Genomic DNA, 23,020 nt, shown 5'->3' with positions numbered 1-23,020 from the left:
GTTTCATATGTAGCTTTTCTACCTAACCCCTCCAGAAATAACAACTGAAGAAGAACTGCAAATCTCTTTCAAAGTGAATCTTTTTATTTCCTGAAACAATCAGCCTTAAGTAAAAATCAAACAGGAATCTGCTGTGCTTTAGTCACCAGAGTATCCAGGATTTGAGAGTTTCATGAATTAATGCCTGAAGATTTTAAGCCTTCTGAGCCAAATCCGCAAGTCTGTTCTCTTCGTCACTGTTGCATAACTCAAATTATCAGAGACATTTCACTGAGGGGAAAGGATCTCTACGTCCACTGCTACTTCTGTAAACACAGGCACTGGAAATCAATGATGTTCTATTCTTACAGGCCTTGGGGTGCAAATATCCTTGCTGCTCACCCAGGAACACCGAGAGGGCAGCGCTGACCCCCTGCAGGTCCAGCTGCAGCTCCCCACAGAGCAGGGTGCCTGTGCTGGAATCCTCAAGGCACCACTGCCTTTCATCAGCGTGGCAAACAACAGGATCATTAGGAGAGCTGACACCAGGAGGGGTTTGTCAGTCTCCTCACGTCCTGCTCTGTGTTTTGGCAAGGGCTGTCCTGTGCTGGCAAACCAACAGAGCAATCCCAATCCAACAGCAGATGGGGCTGAAGCCTAACTCTATTAGTGCCTGCAGACACAGCCGTGCTACCAGAGCTATCACATTTCATATGCTGACTAAATATGTTTCCAGACAAAGCTTTCTGCCAAAAAGCCACTGCCAAAAGCTTTCTCTGTATGACCTAAGAGACAGAAACTCTGCCAGACTGAGATCTGCCCGAACTTTTAGACTTTATCTTACATATACAGAGTAAAATGCCTTTGTATGTTTCTTGATCTCTCTCAAGTTTTGTTGCATCAACACCTTGCAAGGCTATATACTGTAAGCAGAAAAATTACATTAAGAAATAGTTCTCCTAAAACAGAGAGAGAGAGAGCATGTACAAGAATTTTATACTCTGGCTAGCTCCCTTTTTTCATGTATTTAACAAACAGAAGGAGTAAAGTTACACTAATGGGAATCTAAATGAAATGCTTTCTTGAAAAAATATATTTCTCCATCATATAAAAGCTTTGAACAACCAATTTAAACAAAAGGGTTAGTGCTTGTGTGTGGGTTTTAAGATTTACCCATGTGATCTTATTTCTCTGAAATTGCATAAGCTGCACTTGCTCTAGAATCCCATCACAAGGCAGGCTGCTTTATGGTGTTCCAGGCATTTCCTGCCAGGAACAGGGGGTCCTGAGGAAGCTCTGCAGTGCCCACCTGCCTGGGGCTACATCCTGATGTGATGACACCACTGCCTGTGTCACAACGCACCATCACTCTCCTTTGCCCTGACACTGACTCTTCCTCTAAGCCAGAGAAGGGTTACACTCAACCTATAATGGCATCTACAGGAAACCCAGCAGAACCACAGTTCTCCAGAGAGAGTAACAACTACAGCTCTGTGCTTCATCCCAGAACACCCCTCTGTGTGCCAGCAGGGCTGCCTGCAGCAGCTCACCTCAGCAAGCACACACCTGGTGATTGTGGAAATGCAGATGTGGAACCTGGACACAGTATATACAAGCCATGAGTAGGTATTTCAGCTCTTTTGGTCTCCAACAGCCAATAGAACTGGTTTGAACACAGCCCTGACCCCTGGATGATTTGTGACACTCTGGAACAGAAGAGCCACTGACTCCCTGGGTCTGTGAACCCCAGCTGGGTTTGCAACTGGCTCGGGCACAGCAGGACGAGCAGTTCCTGTCACAGGCCCTGACGCTGCCTGCAGCTGCAGCACAGAGGAAACAGCCACCTTCCAACTAGAGGAAATGATCTTAAGAAAACAACCAAAACAATTCCAACACTGTGCTACTTTTGTACTTTGAAATCAGAAGCACTCCTACGCTATTTCAAATTAAATCCACAGTGACCTTTATATGCTGAAGCAAGCATTTGCATTCTAAAAAAAAGTCAGTTTCTTCCTTTCTGGACAACTAAAAGCAATCTTTCTGCTGCTTTCCTCTCCTTTAAAAAGGATTACTTTTTCAACTACAAATTCTCTATTATGTGTGGTAATTATGGCGAGAGTAATTAGGAGTGATAAGAGAAATGAAATCTTTCAGTAGGCTGTTGCTTCCATGGCTGCCACCAGCTGCAGCTTGGCAGGGGGCAGCAGAGGCCATAGAAGGGATGAAAATGCACACAAAGACAAGGAAAAAATCACCCTGACATTGTTCCTTGCTGGATTCCTACACTATCTCCAAAAGAAAGCAGGGCAAGAAGAGACCCAGGCAGTCACACCTCACTCAGATCTCTCCAGCTGTAGGTGACCAGGTGTCTTTTATTCCCTACCTTCCCTGCTTCCACTGACGCTCCACGTGCCTGCTAAGGAACAGGAATGTGCTCCCTGCAGAGCTCCTGGCTCTTCTGAAATGAGCAGTTCAGATGACAAAACTTATTTGAAGATGCTCAATCCACGCAAAATCAAGGCAATGACAAGATGTTACTTACAAAGCATCATCAGACTTGTAAAGAAAGTATTAATAGCAAATATGTGACATCAACAGTCTGCATTTCATCCCTGTATCTCAAAGCCTTTTATGTAGGTTGGTAAACAGAACTGTTCACAATTTATACAGGGAACCACTGCAGTGCAGTGACGTTAAGGAACTAAAATTCACCCAGTGAGTCAGTGTCAGGAGCAAGTACAGACAGACAACTTCTGCTCCCAACAGCAGATCGTGACACTTCATTCACTAAATGGTTGAGTCAGCACAGATAATTTATCAGCCTTAAAGGCCAAATCATTCTTTGTGTTCATGAGACTAATGCTCCTCATTCCAGCAGGTACACAGCTGTGCACAGGAGGGCTCAGCATGGCCCTGTTGAGTTGGTATCAGGCAGTCAGGAAAGCAAAAGCATACTTCAGCTTTCAGGTCACAGGGAGAAGATGACAGATTTGGAGTTGCAGTGCAAAGATGAAGCAGGGATCAGCTGAGATACCCTCGTGTCAGGAAGCTTGCACAGCAATGCAGAAATGTCTCTGTGGAGCTTTTATTTGTTGACGTCATCTTCACTGAGTGCATGAAGATAGTAATAAACATGCATTTCAGGCATTTTGCCTTTGTTCTAGGTAATTTCAGGCTGGCAGGTCTCCTTTGGATGCATGCTGGCTGAATCACAATGAAGGCCTTCTCCAGTAATACTTTATACTAAAATAATCCAATTAAAAAGAACTTAATTGGTGTGCAACATTCCCTACAATTTCAACATTTTAAAAATGAATAGTCTCGGTAAGTACCAGATGGTGACACGCACTAATTAATCAGGCCTGCTCAATGAACGAGCATATGAAAATGAATGCACCTACTAGACATGTGTTTGCAATGCTGTGTGCTGCAAAAACCTCCCCCCACTGAAAGGCTGGGACTTTCCTGAGTTAGGACCAGCACCTTCTGGTCTCCTCTGGGATCACCACACCCTGGCACAGGTTTCCTTTGGTTTGTCCTCCTCCAGGGAAAATCCACTTACCTTTAGTGCTGCTGGCCCTGACAAAGGGGCTGCAATTTTTATGCTGCAGAATAAACTGCATTGATCAGCCTTCTTCGGCACCGGTCCAGTCAGGGCTGCTGCACAACCACAAACCTCTCCCCACTGCCAGGCCTGTCCTCAGACTGAAAAAATCAGCAGTGGGAATTCAACCTGGGCTTCCTATATGGGAGTGCCCAAAGGCCACAAAACCACCACGGCTTTGTGGTTTGTCTGAACCACTTAAAGGCATCTGGACAGTCACCGAGCATCATAAACAACAGCACAAGTCTCACACAGCAGGGAAAAAGGGATGGCTATTCTTTGCCAGGATTTGATTTCTGTTTCTTTTAAATTTTAATGCAATCATAAACATTTCAAGAGACTGTTTTAAAACGGACACTCGTGCAGATCCTGCCTGGGGGGCAGTAGGCTGTGGGAATGCTCCCAGGGAGTTCCGGCACTCCCTTCACTCAGGGTGTGCCAGGAAAACCCATGGAACCAAAGAATGCAAGAAGCACTATGGGCTGGCACAACTTTATTCCCAAAGTGAAGGATATTTGCTAAATATCAGCTCATTGCAGTACCAAGCCAGAGCTCTGACTCTGGCAGAGAGCACAGATGGACATTTCCATAAATGCTGGGCATTACCACTTTTGTCAAAAAAGAAGTTTTATCTTGCTGCAGATAGCTTTTTTTTCCCCCCCTGTTTTAATGTTTCACACTGTATTTTCTCTCCTTCAAAAAGAGCTCAAATGACATAAGTATTGCATAATACTAAGTAAGTGAAGGAAAACCTTAAACATGGGGTTTTTTTTCCTCCCTAAAACTTGCAAGGATAAAACATGAGAGAAATAACCAACGAACTGGAGAAAAAACCTGCCCAGGGCTAGACAATCTGCGATGCTTCAGAAGAAAACAGGCATTTCTTTGCAATTTACCTAACCCAAAGAGATAATGCCACAGAGCAAGGAAAAGGCAAGGAATATCCTCGGGTATCCAGGTACTCTGGATGGATTGTGCATCACCACACTGGGAACACACAGAGCTATAGTAAGGCCAAGCTCTGCCCTTTGGTGCTGAGGCCCAACGGACCAGCCAAGGCAGGTGTTTGAATAGGGACTCCTTATGAGTCCCAATAATAAGGATTCTTGACATTCTTAACTGGAGTTTTTTTTCCTTTTGGAAAAAGAAATCATCATTTAGCATTAATAAAATTTTAAATTTATTTGGTTCACTTAGACATACATAAATTCTTATAATGATCATTCAGACAAGGCAGCACAGTATATTCTTTAGGAATACTTTTTTATTTACATGGAAAATTGATTTTTATTTCCTACTTTAAAAAAAGTGAGGTAAGCCAAATTATAAATTGTTTGCTTTCTGAAAATGGCTGTACAACATTCTAAGATTTAGCAGCAAATTATGGGTAGACATATCAGCTGACAGTAAAAAAGCACAATAATTATAATTTTAAAAAAGTATTCTCAATTCTAGTGCATTCAGTTTCTCCCTACTTTATTTAAGGAAAACTATGAGAATTAAGCCCTCCACAGCATTTTAAAAGTGCACCTGTATGACTGTATCTTGACCAATCTAATTATCTTTGATTTACCCTTCCTGGGCTCACTTGAAATTCTGCCCTTTGATCTTTTTTCTTTTTGTTTAAGCACATGCAAACACTTGTGCAGAAGAATGAACTTTACCAAACCTCTCCAGAGTCTGCTCACAACAAACAAAAAAGCAATACCTGAGAAACATTATAGTGCTTTTATAGTCAGAGACCTGGGAACAGTTGTGGTTATCCTTCTGCTGAACACAGCTTGAGAAGGAAAACAGGGTGGATCACCCCTGGATTGTGGAGTCCAGCAATTCTGCAACTTCTGTTTGCTTCATCCTCTCTCCCTTGCACTCCTGCAGGCCCTGGCTCCAAAGATCTGAGTGCTGAACACCTGAGGCAGCAAAACCCTCAAGTGCCAGCCCCCCAAAACCCCCTAAACCCCCACTTCACTTTAGCAAATAACTTGTGGATAGCAAAATAGAAAACAGCATTGGAAAGGATGGGGAAGAAGTGACTACACAGGAACCAAAGACACAGGGAAGTGTCAGGGCAGGTAACTCAGGAGGGAGGGGCTGGCTCACAGCCAGGGCAGGATCAGCTACAACACCGAGGCTGCAGCACTGTAGGGATCCTCCAGTGGTCCCAGTCCCTCCTGGGAACCTTAGGAGTCATTAAATAAAGACTCGGAAGGATTAAGTTTAAAAATAAACCACCATGAGGCATTATAAAAAAAGGAGGTATTAAAAATAACTGATGAATTACAGCAACAGCACAGCAGGGCTGGACTGTGCAGAGCCAAGAACTGTGGAGAAATGCAGGAACCAGGTGGCTGAGCTGTGCAAAATTACAGTCCCTTATCAGAACCAGGCATCACTAGAGCACATGGTGAAGGGACCTGCTCTTTATCATCACTGTGGGAAGGAAACTTGCTCTTCCTACCAAACCACAAACCAATGGTAAAAGAGAAATGGCACAATTTTATTTTAAGCTTTTAAGAAGTTCTCTCCAATTCCTAATAGCAGGGCATGCAAATGGTGTCACAGCAAAGGCCAGGCAACCAGCAGATTACATGCTTTCTGTGTGAGAAAATCAATGACATGATTTACTGAGTATTGCACTCAGTTCTATTTATGACATTGCAGGAAGAAATGCTGCATAAAACAGCCACAAAAATATTTTAATATGGAAAGCTTTTCATCCCTTCAGTGAAACAAAAAGATTGGGATAGTTTAGTTCAGAATTGAGACAAATAAAATAATGTAATAGTATAGTAAATGATCCGTCACATAAAGAAGACAGACTGGGTGTTCCCATTTAGTGTCTATCTCAAAAAAAAAAAAAAAGGCAATAAACCCAATGCAACATATTTACATGTCCAAAAAGAAAATTATTCCACATAAAACACTTCCTGAAAGAAGCTGGCACTGAGATCAAGGGGTCAGTGGATTCAGAGGAACAAGCAGACATTCATATACGGGATGAGCCAGGACAGTTGTACCAGGTGGGGTGAACCCAAAGCTCTCAATTTCAGAGCTTGAAAGCAGCATGAACCTTTTCAATGGAAAAGAGGATTTGCTCATTACCAGATTGTTTCCATGCTGGCCACTGGAGAAGTCTGGGCAGGTGAAGGGCAGGCACTGCTGGAGCTGGGCCTGACTGCTCCTCCTCTTACCAGATCCTGCTTTTTCAGTGGTTTCAGCTTGACAGAGCAAAAGAGCAAGAACACTGAGATCCCATCATCTCCAAAATTACCCCATGGAGCAAGAACACTGAGATCCCATCACCTCCAAAATAACCCCATGGAGCAGGAACACTGAGATCCCATCATCTCCAAAATAACCCCATGGAGCAGGAACACTGAGATCCCATCACCTCCAAAATAACCCCATGGAGCAGGAACACTGAGATCCCATCACCTCCAAAATAACCCCATGGAGCAGGAACACTGAGATCCCATCATCTCCCACTGGTAAGGTCAGGCCTTTCTCTCCTCCTCCCACACTTTGTCACCCCTGTCCCAGACCTGTAAGTCCATCCTGGGCCATCCCTTGTCTCCATTTGTACCTTTTGTGACTTCATGTTTGACCGTGGGGGCCCCAGGCTGTCAGGTGCCTGGGCCAAGGGACTGTGTCATACCCCCAGGTCCTGCAGGGGTCTGGACAAACCCACAGCCATGCCCAGGTCAGGCACTGGGAATTAGCCAGGTAAGGAAGCCAGGTGGAAAGAGATTACTAAAGATTAGTACTGTGTGAAGCTTGGCACACTACAGGCTAGAAAAATCAGGGTAAGGTTACTCTGATTGAAGAGTGATTTTTCTTTAAAAATAACCTAATCAATTTAACTTTTGAAGACACATTACTATTTTATGGTGGAAAAATATAAATAAAAATAAGCCCTATACTGCTATCTCATTCACTATGTGGTAGAGCAATGCCTGGAAAGGGCCTGAATCTTTGTAAAAACTCCTCCAGTTTCCCATTCCACAGCAACCATCTCCTCCCCCTGCCATCTGCTTGGTGCACTCATTTTGCCTCATTCCTCACATCTATGATCAAAGACAGACATTCTAATTTGAGGGCCTCTTTGATAATCTTGAGAAACTAGCTACAGGTAATTTTTTGACCATCAAAGCTGGTTCCAGCAGCTTACTCTCACTTAGGGTACTCTTCTAATTAGGGTGTCATTTATTCATTCCAATAAGCTACTTCACCAAGCAAGATGAATGCAAGAAATTTTAATCTGCAGTCGTAAGCCAGAGTAATGAAATTAGTGATGAGCTCCAAGTCAAAAGGTTAAAGATATTAATGTTTACTAGTGTTGAAGTTTACAACAGATAATTTCTTTGCTTATTCTACTTATGCTTTGCCTAAAATCCATCCCCATAAAATGGCAAGCCACCACTGATAAGAATGTTATTAGGGATAAAAAGCACTAGCATAGATGAAATTCAGAAAAGGAATGAGGAGGTACTGGCTTTGGATGCTTTTAGCATACATAATAAGAATTGACTTTTTCCTTATTCTGATGATTAAGTGTTGTGCCTGCCAGCCCACAGCACCCCTGTGTTCCAGGCACATTGTGGGTCTCTGTGTGCAGCCCTTTCCCTCCGTGGGGACAGAAAAGGACTAACCCAGGGCATCTCACAGTCAGACATCAGCTGTTTAGCCTACCAAAAGAGACAAGATGTAGGGCAGGAAAAAAACCCCAACAAAACCCCAGTAATTTATTTTAGTTCCCAAAATCTGATTCCATACTTTAAAATAATCCACACATGGAAAACTATGCAGTGAAGGCATCATTAAATACAGTCAAGGACAGAATCAGAAAGGAAATGCAACAGAAATCCTGTGTTAGTTTTTATCTTTACGGTCAATGGCTGGTTTTTGCAGCTGGGGAATTTGCTCAATTTACTCCTTGAGAGAAGAAATACGCTGCATTTTCACAGACAGATGTTTATACCTATCGAGTGTGTAAACCACTATAATTTTTAGCCAGCGCTGAAGGAGGAGCAAGGGAAGCAGGAATGCCGAGAGGGCTGCTCCAGGAAGAAAATCGCTGCCCGTGTGCCCTGGGGCAGCAGAGCAGGGAGCTGCAAGCGGCCAGCCCGGCCCCAGCGGGGGCTCCTGCAGCCCCTGGCCGGCCCGGCAGCTCCTGCAGCTCCGCGGGGCCGAGCCCGGCCCGGCAGCTCCTGCAGCCCCGGCAGCTCCTACAGCCCCGGCAGCTCCTGCAGCCCCGGCAGCTCCTGCAGCCCCTGCAGCTCCTGCAGCCCGGCAGCCCCTGCAGCTCCTGCAGCCCCGGCAGCCCCTGCAGCTCCTGCAGCCCCTGCAGCCGCTGCAGGTCGTACCTGGGAAGGCCGAGCTTGCAGCCCGGCCAGCGCTCGCTCCTGGAGCAGGACACAGCAGGAAACAACAAAGCTGAAGCACAGCAAACGAGCTCTAGCAAAGGAAAGAGAAAGACAATCACTACCAACATTCAATTCTCTTTCTTTAGTTCTTCTTTACGGATAGAAATGTTTTCCTAAAGGAGCTGATCACCAGACAAATTTTGCTACTTGTACTTGACAGAATCTTGAGAATGCGAAGCCTTTTGTAGCCAGAAAAAACACAATGTGAATTTTCTGCTCTTGAACTGCCGAGATGGCTCAATACCAGTCCACAGGGGTCTGAAGGTAAAAGCAGAACCACACTCAGATATCTGATTTCCTTGCCTTTCAAACGAGATTTTTATGACAGAATACTTTTATTAGCAAACTGGGCTGCTACAAGTCCACACCAAGCCCAGGGCAATTACCTTTTGTCACTGCCATTCCGAGTGAAATGGGACAGGCTGCTATTACCTGGTCTCTTGGAGGGGCCTGAGGGAGGTTTGTTCCTGCCATGTGCAACGTTGTGGCATTTGGAAGTAAATTGTTTATAACAAGCACCAGTGTGAGACAACAGCCACAGAAGCAGCATCAAGTTGCACAGCAGCAGGAAAGCTCTGCCCCTGTTCCCTCTGAGCTCCTGGGCTCAGTCTCCAGGACTGGCCAGGAGACACCATCACATTCCACTGCCTGAGGGAATTGTTCAGGAGCACAGCCCGGGCTGCCTTGCTGCCACCTCCTGCACACGAGGGCAAGGTGGTGCCAGGTGTCCCCAGGAGACTCCACGCTCTCTGCAGTGCTTAACCCTGCAATCTATACAGAAAAAAAAAGTGATCTCAAGGTTCTGGGCTCAACCTTGGCTTAATTAGTGGTGGTGGCATATGTTCTGTGATGGTTACATAAACAGGGATGGCATCCCGACCGATAGCCAAGGGGTTGCCATGGTAACTGTGACAGCCATCAACGCTGCCTTACTCATCGCTTTCCCCCATACTCCAGAAGCACTTCTGGTTCTGCTTTGCTATTTTCAAATACAAACATGAATAAATGGAGCTCTCTGGCCTTCTCTGGAAACAAAGCTGCCCACACCTGTAACCTCCAGTGCCATTTGCGCACTGTGAGCAGCACCCTTGGGCACAGTGCAGGGTTCCACACTGGGGACAAACACCAGAACAACCCTTCACTGCTGCAGCACATCCCTGCACACCTGGAGGCAGGCACTGTCCTCTGCAGCCCAAACTGTTACCCTGATGATGATGATGATGATGATATGCTCATGCCTTCCACAAGCTTTTCAGCAGCTTCACTTCTCTCAGTGCAATCAGGCAAGCCTGGCCTAACATCTCTTATTCCCAGTTTACAGCTGTACATAATAAATAAAGTGTATTTCCTCCATCTTTTTTTTTTCCAGTATAGCCAGTGCACATCTCTGTTTTCATATCTCCTGCTCTCCCTATTTATATTTTCTCTCAGACTGCTCATAAAAACCCCTGACTAATTTTAGGACAAAGATCAATACAGAGCAGCCTGCTCAGTAGCACCTCCTACCTACAACCAGTTTCAGACCTGTCACCTATAGCCAGGCCTAACCCACAGAACATCCACTGCATTTTCATCATTTTGGTTTCTCAGTAACAACATAGAAAAATGAAATAAAAATATACTAGATTTAAAAGTTAATTTAGCCTTTTGTATACTTGTTAATCAAGTTATCTATTTATACCTCACTAAAATCCAGCATTTGCAAAGATGACATACAGAGGCACAAGGAAGACAGGAAACATGGTTTTTCAATTACAATGAACTTGTGTTTTATTCTAAAGCTGTTTTAAAAAAACAAGCCTTTTGTTTGCAATAGTATCCAGCAGTTATTCGACAGAAAAACTAGTCTCAGTAATCTGAATAAAGATTAAATGCTAAATTTTTTGGATTTCAGTGATTTGCAGAAATATTTTTTTGGCATAACCAGAAAATGAGTCACTATTAACTTCACCTTCTATGACTGTTTCAAGTACAATTCATTTCTCAACTGACAGTCACTCAACTTTTAAAGCCAGCTGTTTCATAAAGCCTTTTGTTGAAACCTGGTATGTGAACAGGGATCCCAAAGCCTTAATTTTGAGAGAAATTGCAGTATGTCAAACTCCATAAAGGCAGAAGAGTTGTTTGGATGCCAGAATTCTGTATGTAAAAAAAAAAAATTTAAAAAAATCAAAAATGGTGAAGTTAATAATAGGAGATTTATCAGCTGCCTGGATACAGGTGTAGGATTGGCCTCTTGGTTGCTTCATACAGCAGAGCTGAGAAACTGAAGCAGATCTGCTCTGTGCTGTGCAGATCTTCAAAATACATGTTAATACAAACATTTTTGCTACATAAAAATACTTGTTTCTTCTTCCTTTCTTTCGAGAGCAAAGTAATTTCCTCACTTCCATACGGTACTGCAGGAACAGGAAGAGTAAAGAGAAAAGTGGACAGGCAGTGTTTGTAAGGAGCAGCTGTGCACAACCTCTGTTCACCTGTGGTGTGCCAAAGCAAGGCTTGGGGGGGTTCCAGGAGGAGCCCCTGCCCTGCCAGGACACACTGCAGCCCCAGGCAGTGCCACAGCCAGGCAGCCCCAGCTCCCGGCACTGCTGCTCCTGCCCAGAGCTCTTCCAAGGCTGAGCTAATCCAACAAAAGGACGGGCTCACGGTGCTAAATGGCTTCGTGTAGTCAGGAGATAGACCGGAGCCTCTGTCTCTAATGCCCGGTGTTAAATCTCTTCTCTCCACATAAAGCCTGGGACATTAACCATGTCTTATTTTCCCATTTTTCTTTCCAGGGAGCCTGGATGGATTGTAATGCACATGGATAGACTGAAATGCTCAGCAGATGATTTTGCTTAAATCTCAAGTAAGACAAATGTGAGGAGATCTTCAATCACTGCCCTGGGAGGTGTGGGCGATGTATTACACTTTACAAGGCACAGGATTTGGAAAAATTCCCTTTTCACTCCTCAGCCACTGTACTCTTTTAATTACTTGCTAAACTTGGAGAAAGAAGAACGGGAAAGGCAAAGGGCAGAGGAGACTTGACAGAGATAATGAGATGGCTGCCTGCTGAAGTGAGGCAGCATTAATGCCTGGGCTGAAGGAGGCGCAGGCAGATCCCTCCCTTCCCCTCCCCTCGTGGCAGCAATTCCTGCAGTCCCTGGTCTGCAGTCAGACACCAAGCTCGAGCAGCAAGCTCCCTGCTTGAATCAAGGCCTTTGCCTCACAGGGTGTGATGGAAGATTTCAGTTTGAGGCTCTGTAGGAGTAATAAAATAAATTGTGCCTCAAATCTCCACAAACCTGTAATATGCCAGGAACCAGACACAAATTGAAGTCTCTAAAGGTCCCTGGAATTTTACCACTTGCTATGCCTACGCATTCCCTGGTGCACACTTCATTTTCACTGAAAATTCAGTGCAAAGAAATAAATTAGGAAGAGCTGTCATACTAATTTTTTTGGAAGTGCAATTTCAATCTTCCATATGAAAAATGTGATTTGAAAACTCTTGTAGATATTAGTATCCAAGGACTACAGGCTTTTTCATCTGTTTGGGCGGATTTGATGAGCTGCTCCACACGAATGTGGACAATACCTTTGTTTCCTTGTAGATGCAAACATGGGAGCATTTCCCCAAGATCCTGAATTTAGCCTGCTGCTAAACACACTCCAGGAGCTCTCAGGTGAGTACATACTTTTCTTACAGAGGTAACCAAGTTCTGTCTCTGACATGCTCAGAGTCATGCATCAGGTTCAAAAGTTTTGCACAAGTAAAGCACAACTGAGAGCATTATTGTCTTTCAATATCATTATTGTAATATCTAGTGATAAATGTAATGCCTCAAGTGTACAGCTTTAATTGAAATGCAAACTAAACTGACAGTCTCCTTCAATTGTCCTTTGCTAATTATGAAAATAATTCTAATAATTACCCTGTCCAAAACATCTGGGAAGGAGATCAAAATCACTATCTGAAAATTAAGTACAGTAGTAGTTCAGGGGTTGAAGTCACATAAATGGTGTCTTCTTTAAAAATATACCTCTATAGTTTGCATAGTGCTGTAGCAGAGAAATATCAATTAGACATATTTATAAACACACACACAAAAGGAAAGAAATCACAAGCATCAGATCCCTTGGGATATTCTGACATCTTCAGATTGTGATCTACAAAAGATACACACATCCCAGGCAGAAAGCTAAACTAAGTGTGACCAAATAAAAGGGGACTTAAAACTGAGAAAATATGATTACAAACCAGAAATATTATACTGTCAATGAATTCCAGGAAGAATTAACTTAGCCAGCTGATCCAGTGAAAGATGTTAAAGAGGGGATGGGTTAAAGGCCACCCCACAGGAAGCAGCCTGTCAGAACAGTGGGGAGGGTGAGTGACACCCAGGCAGGCCCTGCTGGAGCAGATCCAGGGGAGGTCACAGCTCTGCCCACAGCCCTGCCTTGGGGATGATTCCCACTCTGCCCTCTGGTCTGCTGGAGCAGCCCCAGCACGGGGGCATTTCAGCCCCACATCACACAGACCCACACAGGGTGTGCCAAGCTCCCACAGGTAACTTCCAATCCACATCATGCACTCCAGCTTTTAAAAACAATGCAAGTCAATTCCTATAGTAACCACGTGGACATGAGAACATGCAATTTATGGCAATTATTTTATAAGGGAGAAGGGGAGAGGTTATAATAGGATTATGAGCAAGCAACTTCCAAACCCAGTTCTAAAATTATCTTCAGCTTTAACAAATCACAACTCTAACCCTCTCTCCTTTTTGCTTATTCCTAAAGCCTTTCTTCTTTCTCCCCTTGTGCTTAATCTGATCTAAATTCTTTCAGGATGTCAAGGGGATAAATCTGCTATTAAGAGCTACTAGTTTCCATTTGCTTTTTAGAAGTGGGTGTGTGACAACACTGTGAGGCATTACACAGGCAATTAGGTATGCACAGGATGCCCTACTCCAGAGAGACAATATGCAGAGAAGTGGAGGCTAAAGCACTTCTGCATTAACAGGAGGACCCTCCAAGTGCTTTGCACAGTGTGCTCCAGGGCCACTCAATTGTCCCACAGTGTCAGTATTCCAAGCAGAAGACATTTAACTCTGTTTTTTCCCAGACCAAAGGATCAACACAGGAATCGGGTATTTATCCGATGCCAGTAACAAGATTTCTACCTAGCAATTTTCTGCAACTTAAATGTAAATGATGCATGAAAAATGTGTTCTTATGAGATATTAAACACAAGCCAAGTGCTTTAACAGAGAAGTAGGAAACACCCCAATGATCTCTGTGTTTTGTCATCATCAGTGACTGCAGCCTTGAGGAGCCTCCAGCTCCTGCCAATCCAGTAGCAAATAAGGACTCAGTGCAGCTTCGAAGAAATTATGGCACTTTCTTATGTGCATTCAGAAAGAGACAGCCGTGAAGCATTGCCTCGCTAAATGTTATAAAAGTTCTTATAAATATTCATGTGCAGCATTTGTACTCTGAGTATTTAATCATTTCTTTACAAGAAAGGAACAGGGAGAAGGGGAGAGGAAGAAACTACTGTTTCTTCAATTCCAAAGAGATCAAGGTAACAGAAGAGGCAAACTTGTGCACAGGTGATCTATAAATTAGTCAGCACCAAACCCAGAAACCTACAAAAAAAGATAATTTTTCCAGGTAGATTTTCTTTTTTCATTACATCTGAAGTTACACAACAGTTTGCAGGTATTAACCTAATGATTTCTTTGATCATTTGAATTACTTGCATTTTTGATCCTTTGAGTTTTTACATAATTGGCTTTTGAAAAACAAGCCTGTTCTGTTGCTTCTGACATTTGTGTGAAGACAGATTCAGCTGGCTGCACTCTGCACTCCAAAGCCCATGGTCCCAGGTAAGCCCAGCAGCAGAGCAGCACTGCCTGGCTGGAGAGGCTTTGTGCCCTGGGCTCTGGCTGCATCCCCTCTGACCAGCAGGACTGAGAGCCCTGCCAGCTCCTGTGCAGCCACTGCCTCTGGAGCTCTAGCCATGGCACCCAGCCCTGGATCAAAGCCTCTCAGAGCTACAGTTTATCAATACTGCTGAGAATTAATATGGATTTCTGTAACACGTGCTGACAATACAAAAGCCTGCTCGCAAATGGCTTGTGCACAAAAGAGAAAAATACATTGTAAAACAGCTTTGATGTCAAATTATAAACCTAATAGAAAAGCCAAGAGATATGGAACAGCAACACCTGAACTGCTCAGAAATCACCCAGCAGAGACAGCAGTCAGGGCTCCTGCCTTGCTGTGATGTGGCCTCCAAGCCAGACCAAGAAAGCCTTGGACACTTTTCTCTCTCCTTCCACACCAGGAAGAGCAGTTCCTGTTGCAGACGTGTTACACCAAGGCTGTGGGAACAAGTGCCTTTGCAGACCCCACACTCTGGATGCACCTCCCCAGCCAGGATGCTGCAGCTCAAGGGAAAAATAATCTCAGATGTTTATTAGTGCAGGCCCAGCTCCTTCACACACACCTTGGCTGGCAAGCAGACCCAGTGCTGGCTGAACAGGCTGGGACTGCAGCATTAACAGTGGAAGAAGCTTATTGCTGTGGTGCTTCTCTGTTGGATCAGCCAAGGCAGATTCCTGCCAGCTGTACCTGTCTGTGCTCTCAGGTGTATTGGACAAGTCTCTGTGGAGTCACTCCAGGCCCATGCCACGTTTAGAATTACAAAGGAAAATGAAAAGTGTTGCTGCCTTTTGCTTCCCTCAGGAAAACTGCCTCTTGCAAATGGTTTTATCATTTTCATTATATCCTGTTTGATTTGCTTTACCATCTTGACTGGAACAATAGCTAAGACATAATAGAAAAAGATTTTTCCACAGGCTGGTTCTAATTACATTAAATCTCAAGTGAGATAGGACATTTAAATAAGAAACAACAACTGCAGAGTCTGAGATAATGACATAGCGAGATACCAGGCTTTTTGAGAGTGCCATTAAAATGATGCATGAAGCATTACAGCTACTCCAATTGGGTTTCAACACGAAAGCCATTCCTTCTGTGGCACAGTGCTGCAGAGAGAGGTCAGTACTTACTGCACTCAATGTGCTACTCAACAATTAGGAACCATTATCCCTTATGCTGAAGTTGCAACACAGACACAGACTTAAACTTCTGTATGAGCTGAGGCAGTTGGGAAGGCAGGGTCTCTGGGATGAATCACCTCATAAACCACAAAACAGAGTGGAGGAGCTTCTGAAGAGCTCCTGCATTTTGCTGTAAGTTGTACCTTTAACATTTTGCCATCATAACCAAATTCTCTTAGTTTCCTGAAAAAAGTATCTTTAGATTTTCTGGAAACCACTGAAATACAGACACGCAAAATGAAGCCTGTGGCTGTGTGTCCTGCAAACACAGTACAACCTGTCACAGTCCCACTGCTCGTTTGTTTAACCTTGGAGCCACTGCCCAGCTGTGCTGCCAACACTGCTGCCTATGGGGCCCTTCACCAAAGTCCCCTGCTGGAAATCAAACTGAGGAAAGGGAACTTCTGTGGGGAGTAAAGGACTTCAGGCACTTCCCCTGTGCCTCCCTTTCCTTTGGCTATTAAATGCTAACCCAGGCTAAAGGGAAAGGCTGGCTTAAGGGGATTGAGGGCACCCTCAGCCAGGTGGCAGACAACACTGAGTGGGATGGGAATGTTCATCTGCTGGAGGGCTCTGCAGAGGGACCAGGACAGCCCAGATCCATGTGCCAAGGCCAGTCGTGGGAGGTTCAACAGGGTGAAGAGCTGGGTCCTGTCCTTGGCTCCCTGCAGTGCTACAGGCTGGGGCAGAGGGACTGGAAAGCTCCCCAGCAGAAAGGACCTGGGCACAGCTGAACATGAGCCCAGGTGTGCCACAAGGCTGCTGGCCCCTGGGCTGTAGCAGCAGTGCTGTGGCAGCAGCAGGGCAGTGACCCGTGCTGGGACTGCTGAGGCCACACCTCACACCCTGCGGTCAGAGGTTGGCCCCTCACTACAAGGAAGACACAGAGTGCAGGGGAGCTTTAGGTTGGAAATTAGGGAAAAATATCTTCTCTGAAAGGGCTGTCCAGCCTGGCAGAGGCTGCCCAGGGCAGTGGTGGAGTCACCATGCCCGGGGGATTAAAAAGCCGCGTGGATGTGGATTTGGGGACACAGCTCCCTGGGGGAGCTGGCAGTGCTGGGTCAGTGGTTGGACACAAGGATCATAAGAGTCTTTTTCAACCTTAACAGTTCTCTATTCTGTAATGGGGGAGAACAGTTCACCAACTGCCCTTGCTCACAGCTTATCCCTAGGCTGAATAACTAATATCAAACCATGGCTAAGTGGCTCTCTGCTGAAGCAGGTCTGTACTTACACACTGGGTATCAGTTTCTTATCTGTCCAGCTGGTTTTGCACAGCTGTCATGGGAACCTTTCAAGGAAATTAGCGAGATACTGAGCATTTAGAGAGTTTGTTTCAGTCAGTAAACAAAATCTGTGATTCTAAATTCTATACTCAGAAAATATAAACTTTCACAGAAGCAGGTCAGTAACTAAAGCATTCTTGTCCAAGTAGCAAAACATTAATTCTCTCTTAATAATCAAGTGCACAAAAGAAAATTTACAAAGTTTAGTTCAGCACACAAAATAAAATTATTTTCTTGGGTGTATATTCCACACTTCAGCCTTGCCCCACTGAAGTGCTGTGACACACAGACTGTGTTCAGCCAGTGCCAGGGCACTGCAGGATGATGGCTCTGACACAGCTCAGTACTTGCAGTCCTATGACCACGTGGTAAAAGCATTTGCTAAATGCAGCTCAGGTACCTGCACAGCACTGCTGGGGATGCCTGAACAGAGCCAACCTGAACAGAAACACACATGAAACTATTACTGCTTGTGACAGTATTTAATTTGCATTAAATAAAGAAGGAATTTAACTTGTACAACTTTCCCTATCAACTACTGGTTTTGTTACCTTGCTTTAGGCCCTTATAAGACATTAATAGGCTAAAATTAGATGGCCATGCTCACTTCCATGACACCTCTGAACAGCCCCAGCATTCAAACTGCAGCAGCTCCACCTGAGGGTGGGGAGGAAGGGTGGATTTCTGTCAGGTCAGAGAGTGGAGGACATCAGCAGTGAGCACCATCATGAGAGGCTGTTGGGCCTCTGCCTCCCTCTGCTCCCCAGAAGCGCCAGGGGAGGTTTCAGCAGGTGAAGAGCAGCAGGTTCATGGCCTTAAGAGATCCTGTCCTGAAGTCCTTGGGCTCACACTGACTGCCCTTTCCCCGCTGCCCCCAGTTGCTGGCACAAACCTTCCCCACTGGATCCCACTGAAATACCAACATGCAATTTTACATGCAAACTACACAAAAGACTGTTTCTTCCCCAAATACAGGAATAATTTGAAAACTTGCCAGTGTTGCTCAGGAGCTGAAACAGAGGCTGCACAGGTCATGATGACCTAAGAGCTGAAGGGAGCTGAGGATTGTCTCCCCAAAGCAGGACATCCCCAGGAGCCAGTGCCAGCACCGCAGAGCTGGGAGCTCAGCAGCACAAGGGCAAACCCCAGAGCCTGAATTCCACAAATGGGCTGGGATCTCTGGCACTGGCAGTGCTGTATCCCAGGGCACGTCATCTACTGTCTGTCACACACACTCCTGATTTGCCATCCAACTTTCTTCCTGCACAGCCTGGCCAAAATTTACAGAGCATATTTCAGCTTTTACAAAACCCACTGTGCTTTCTGAAGATTGACCTTGTCTTCCAGGCAAGTGAAATAACACTTTCTGTCTATTGCTTCTGGGGGTTGTTTTTCCTCTTTATTAAAAAAAAAAAAAAAAAAATTAGATCTTGCAATGCCTATTTCTCAGCCAGACTGTCAGGGATGTTAATGAGATTTATCCACACAGCCTCTCTCACTCTCTGCCCCTTTTCCTTCTTTGACACACAAGTGCTTTTATGTTGCAGGAAATGAGGACAACAGAAAGCTGCAGATCCCATGAATGTAAAAATTGTCTTGAAGGCATGGAACAATCCAGCCCTAATTACAGCCAGCTGGAGCCTGCTCTCTTTGCACTGATACTTAGATAATTAACTGAATACTGACTGATGCAAGACTCAAGTATGTCACTACCACTCGGATATTCAAGGTTAATTTTTGTATCCATCACCAACATCAAGCTTAATGGGTATTATCATCTAAACTCTTGAAAATCAGTAACACAGAGTCATAGTCAGGCAAGGACTATTTTTCCTTCAGTGAGCCTGGTGCCCTCTTTCTTTAGCTGCAGAAGAAATGTCTTTTACATTAAGAAGGCAAATTCATAAATTTTGATCCATTTAATACCTGTAAATTCTCTCACTTAAAGCGTTAAACTTAAATACATTGAAACCACAACAGTGATGTAATAAAATATACCACAGATTCTTCCAGTGGGCATTACCTGTTCATTTCTCATAGTATGGCACCTTTAAATTGGTGGGTGTGTGCATTCTCCTCAGTAAGCTTTATATGAATGTTGAAAGCAAACAGTTCTATGCTGAAAACCAACTATCCTGATTTAACTGTGCATATATCTGAAACAATTACAGGAGGGGACAGCAGAGATAGTGCTCAAGAAGTCTGAAATGTCTGTAAGTCAGAACTGCTGATGCACTTCTCCTGCATGGAACAAGACATGTTTAGATTGTGAGACACCTGAACTGTGTTGTCAGCAAAAGAACTGAAAGAGGAAGTCAGTACCAACAAGAGAAAGTTGTCTGTCTCAGTTCCACTTTCAGCAGTGCTATTCCCTGGCAACAGGGATTTTCGGACGGATTCAATCCCTCTGACTGGTTTACAGCTGCAAACACAGGAGAAAACAAGGTGTCACTACTGGTTATCAAGTGGTACTTTTATACCCAGCTACTAATTCAAGAAATCACTGTGAAAAATTGGAAGTATTTTAACCTGGTAAAGATGTTCATAAGAACAGCAATGCAGCACAGGAAAGCCACAGAAAAAGAGGAACAGAACTAATCAGTAATTGTTAGAGCTTGGGTAGGGCTATGCAGCAGATAACCAGCATGCATCTCACCAGCCTGCAGTGCTCTCCAAACATCTGGGTGGGGAGGAAGGAATCTAAAGAATCCGGAATAGGGATTCTTTTCATTTTGTATTTTATTTGTCCTCGCACCTTCTTATCTAGTAATGGAAAAATAAACAATCCCAGTTATGTTTGCACATGGCCTACCATATTCCTTCAGTGGGAAAAGTCTGAATTTTGTGAAATATCTTTGGAATGCCACTGTAATGTAAATCACAAAGCACTGCCACCACAGTGCAAATTAAAGTGTAACCTGCAGTTTTTCCCAAGAGGATACACACAATTTATATCACCAGAAATGGAAAGCAACAGAACAAAAATAAAAGTTTAGCAAAAAAAGTAGGTTAACTGATACAGAGAATGATATATAAGACAAGGCTGAAAAAGAAAGCAAGGCAGGTATTTTTGGAAATATTTTGAAGTCTTTTTAAAGCCCTGCCTATTTGCCTGTGAAGTATTTCTGCTTAAAATACAGATATGCTAATGTTCACATTTAAGATAGTGATGATTGGGCTAAAAGAACTCTTCTTTGGAAGAGCAAAGGAAGAAGGACTGTGCACCATCAGCAGCTGGTTCTGACTGCATTTTCAGCCTTATCCTGGGGAGGGTTAAGCAGTCACAGATCATTAGGGGTGAAGGGGCCTCAGGAGGTCATCTAGTCCAACTCCAGGGAAATGGATGTTTGAGAGGAGAAGTTGCATTCTGGATAAATTAAAGACACCTCTGGAATCTGAGAAGCCTCTAAAACTCCAATTATTTTGTGTTAAAGGGGGCATAAGAAGTGTTGCTGCAGCAACTCTCTGGATGAGATGGGTGCTGTAGTAGCCAAGGGCATCCAGCACTGCCCAGAACCTTGGCACAGTGGCACTACCTGCATTTCATGGAAATGATTATTGCTTGCAGCAGGTTCAAATGTGTTAATTTTTTATGTTCAAATGTGTTAATTATCTTTTTCACCTAGAAGTTCATGGTTTTCTTAATTAGCAGGGTCTGAACTGTATGCAGGTTTCTTTTTTTGGTTTGGGAATTTATTTTTTTTTGTTTGGAAGAATGGGAACGTATTTCTTGCCAAGGCCACATCACATAATAACAGACTAGAGAAATGTGAAAGGACCCAGTATGAAAAATACAATGCAATTATCACCAACCGAGCAGCTGATAAAAGAAATGACAGAGTAAAATACACAAGTTTCACATGATGGAAATTCAGGGAAAACGAATTTGTTACAAATATTGAGCAAATGAAAAGAGGAGACCTCACCATAAGCAAGGCCTCTCACCTCCCAACCACTGAAAATTCCCTTGTCCTGCAATAAGCAATCTGCCATCCCATCACAAAAGGAGCTACAAGATGCCCAGCAGTAGAGCTGCTTGGATGGAACCTACAGGAGCATGGCCAAAATGAAGACCAGGAGCACCACACAATTACAAGGTGTTTTTTCCATTTTATACTGTTTATTTGAAATTTCCAGCCATCACACCAGCATGAATTCAGCAAACACAGCATCAGCTGCCCTCTATCAGCTAAACTGACAAGGACAGAATTTTTAACACACCTCTGATGGGCACATTTCAGAGATAAGTCTAAGTGAAAAGAGAGACTACTGCAAGCGTGAAAAATCTGAACTGCCCTCTGGAAAGAAGTGCATATATGGACAAGGAATAAATATTATTAAGTTATTGTTACTTAGCCTGTCAATGTTTCCATTTTGAATCAGCCTTCAGCCATTAAAACCTCAGCTGGAAAAGCATGGTTGAACCTGACAAATGAACAAGCCAGGTCTCGGGAAGAAAAAAAGTCACTTTTCCTTGACCCCCAACTCAAACACATCCTGACTTCTGTATCTCCAGCTTCTTTTGAGATCAATATCCTCAATTCTGCATCGTTCTTTTGTGCATGTGTAATTGCAGTTAAAATGTTCCCCTATCTGTTCCCTGTTTTACCCTGAGAGGGAAGCAGCTGGCCTGTTCTGCAGGGGAGCACACCCAGCACAGTCCTCTGTGCACAGAGCTTCTCCAAACTGCAAGCACACAGAAACTGATACAGCACTTGGAGTCTGGAAAACTGTTCAGGAATGCACACTGTTCAGGAATGCACACAGGAAATGCACTACAGAAATAGAAGATCATTAAAAGAATGATATTATGGTTATTACCTTAAAAATCCATCTAAGGCAGTAGTCCCTGCCTGTCCCTGCAGATACCTGGCTTTATCTGCAGCTCACATGGATCACAACAGGCTCCTCCTCTGTGCCAGCATTTTCTGCTCCTTCCTTGTTCTTTGTGCCAAGCCAAAGAGAAGCAACAAAGGCTGGTGTTGTTCATGGAATGGAATGGCTTCTGCAGGACTCAGTGGGCAGTCTCCTTTCATGCACACAGGCTCGAGCTCTGTATGGTGAGGGAACCTCTGCAAACACGTTCCTGGTGCAGCCTTCTCAATGGAAAGCATCCCACAGAATGTGTGTGGGTCCTGTGTGTGGGACAGGAGCCTGACAGGGGCCTCAGAAGAATCCTCTGTGTGGCTGCAGAGGCAGGCAGGCTGAGGTGTGTGAGCTGCCCACAGCCTCCCATTGTTCCTGGGAAGGTGGTGACTTCCTCTTCATTGAATCTTTCCCCTTACTTTGTCCTTCCTTCCTGATGATAAATGCAGTTTTTATTTTTCCAACCAATTCAACATTACTGTTAGAAATTTTATCACTCATTCAGATTTCAGTCAGTGAGTCAAGCGGAAAAAATGTGTTCTCAAGCTGAGAGAAAACCCTCCCATTTAAAATCCCTGAGCCAAGAGCACCTCCCAGGCAACATCCTCCAGCTGTTCTCAGAGACAGAAAGAATGTGTGCTCTCCATCAGTTCCCACCTAGGCCACTGCAGAGCATCTCCAGCAGGAAGGAGATCCATCTGCCCAGAGCAGCAACCCCTGGCTCTTCCCAGGCCTCATCCCACCCAG

At 44.3% G+C, this 23,020-nt stretch overlaps 1 protein-coding gene across 5 annotated transcripts in view; it reads right to left on the bottom strand.

Annotated features, from left to right (window-relative positions):
- Nucleotides 1-23,020, bottom strand: part of PEAK1 (pseudopodium enriched atypical kinase 1) — a 110,313-nt gene that overhangs the window by 37,097 nt on the left and 50,196 nt on the right. Inside the window, exon 3 of one of the 5 annotated variants that reach the window (XM_041427744.1) lies at nt 8,947-9,037. The exons of 3 other annotated variants lie outside the window; for them this stretch is intronic. The gene's annotated coding sequence lies outside the window, so the exon portion shown is untranslated. Of the gene's footprint in view, nt 1-2,362; nt 2,382-8,946; nt 9,038-23,020 lie in introns of those variants that run through there. One more of the 5 variants, XM_041427745.1, reaches the window with a different exon arrangement.

Source organism: Onychostruthus taczanowskii, unplaced genomic scaffold (assembly GCF_017590055.1).
Source record: "Onychostruthus taczanowskii isolate IOZ18803 unplaced genomic scaffold, ASM1759005v1 scaffold118, whole genome shotgun sequence".
Lineage (NCBI taxonomy): Eukaryota > Metazoa > Chordata > Aves > Passeriformes > Passeridae > Onychostruthus > Onychostruthus taczanowskii.
This window is presented reverse-complemented; position numbering and strand designations above follow the sequence as displayed.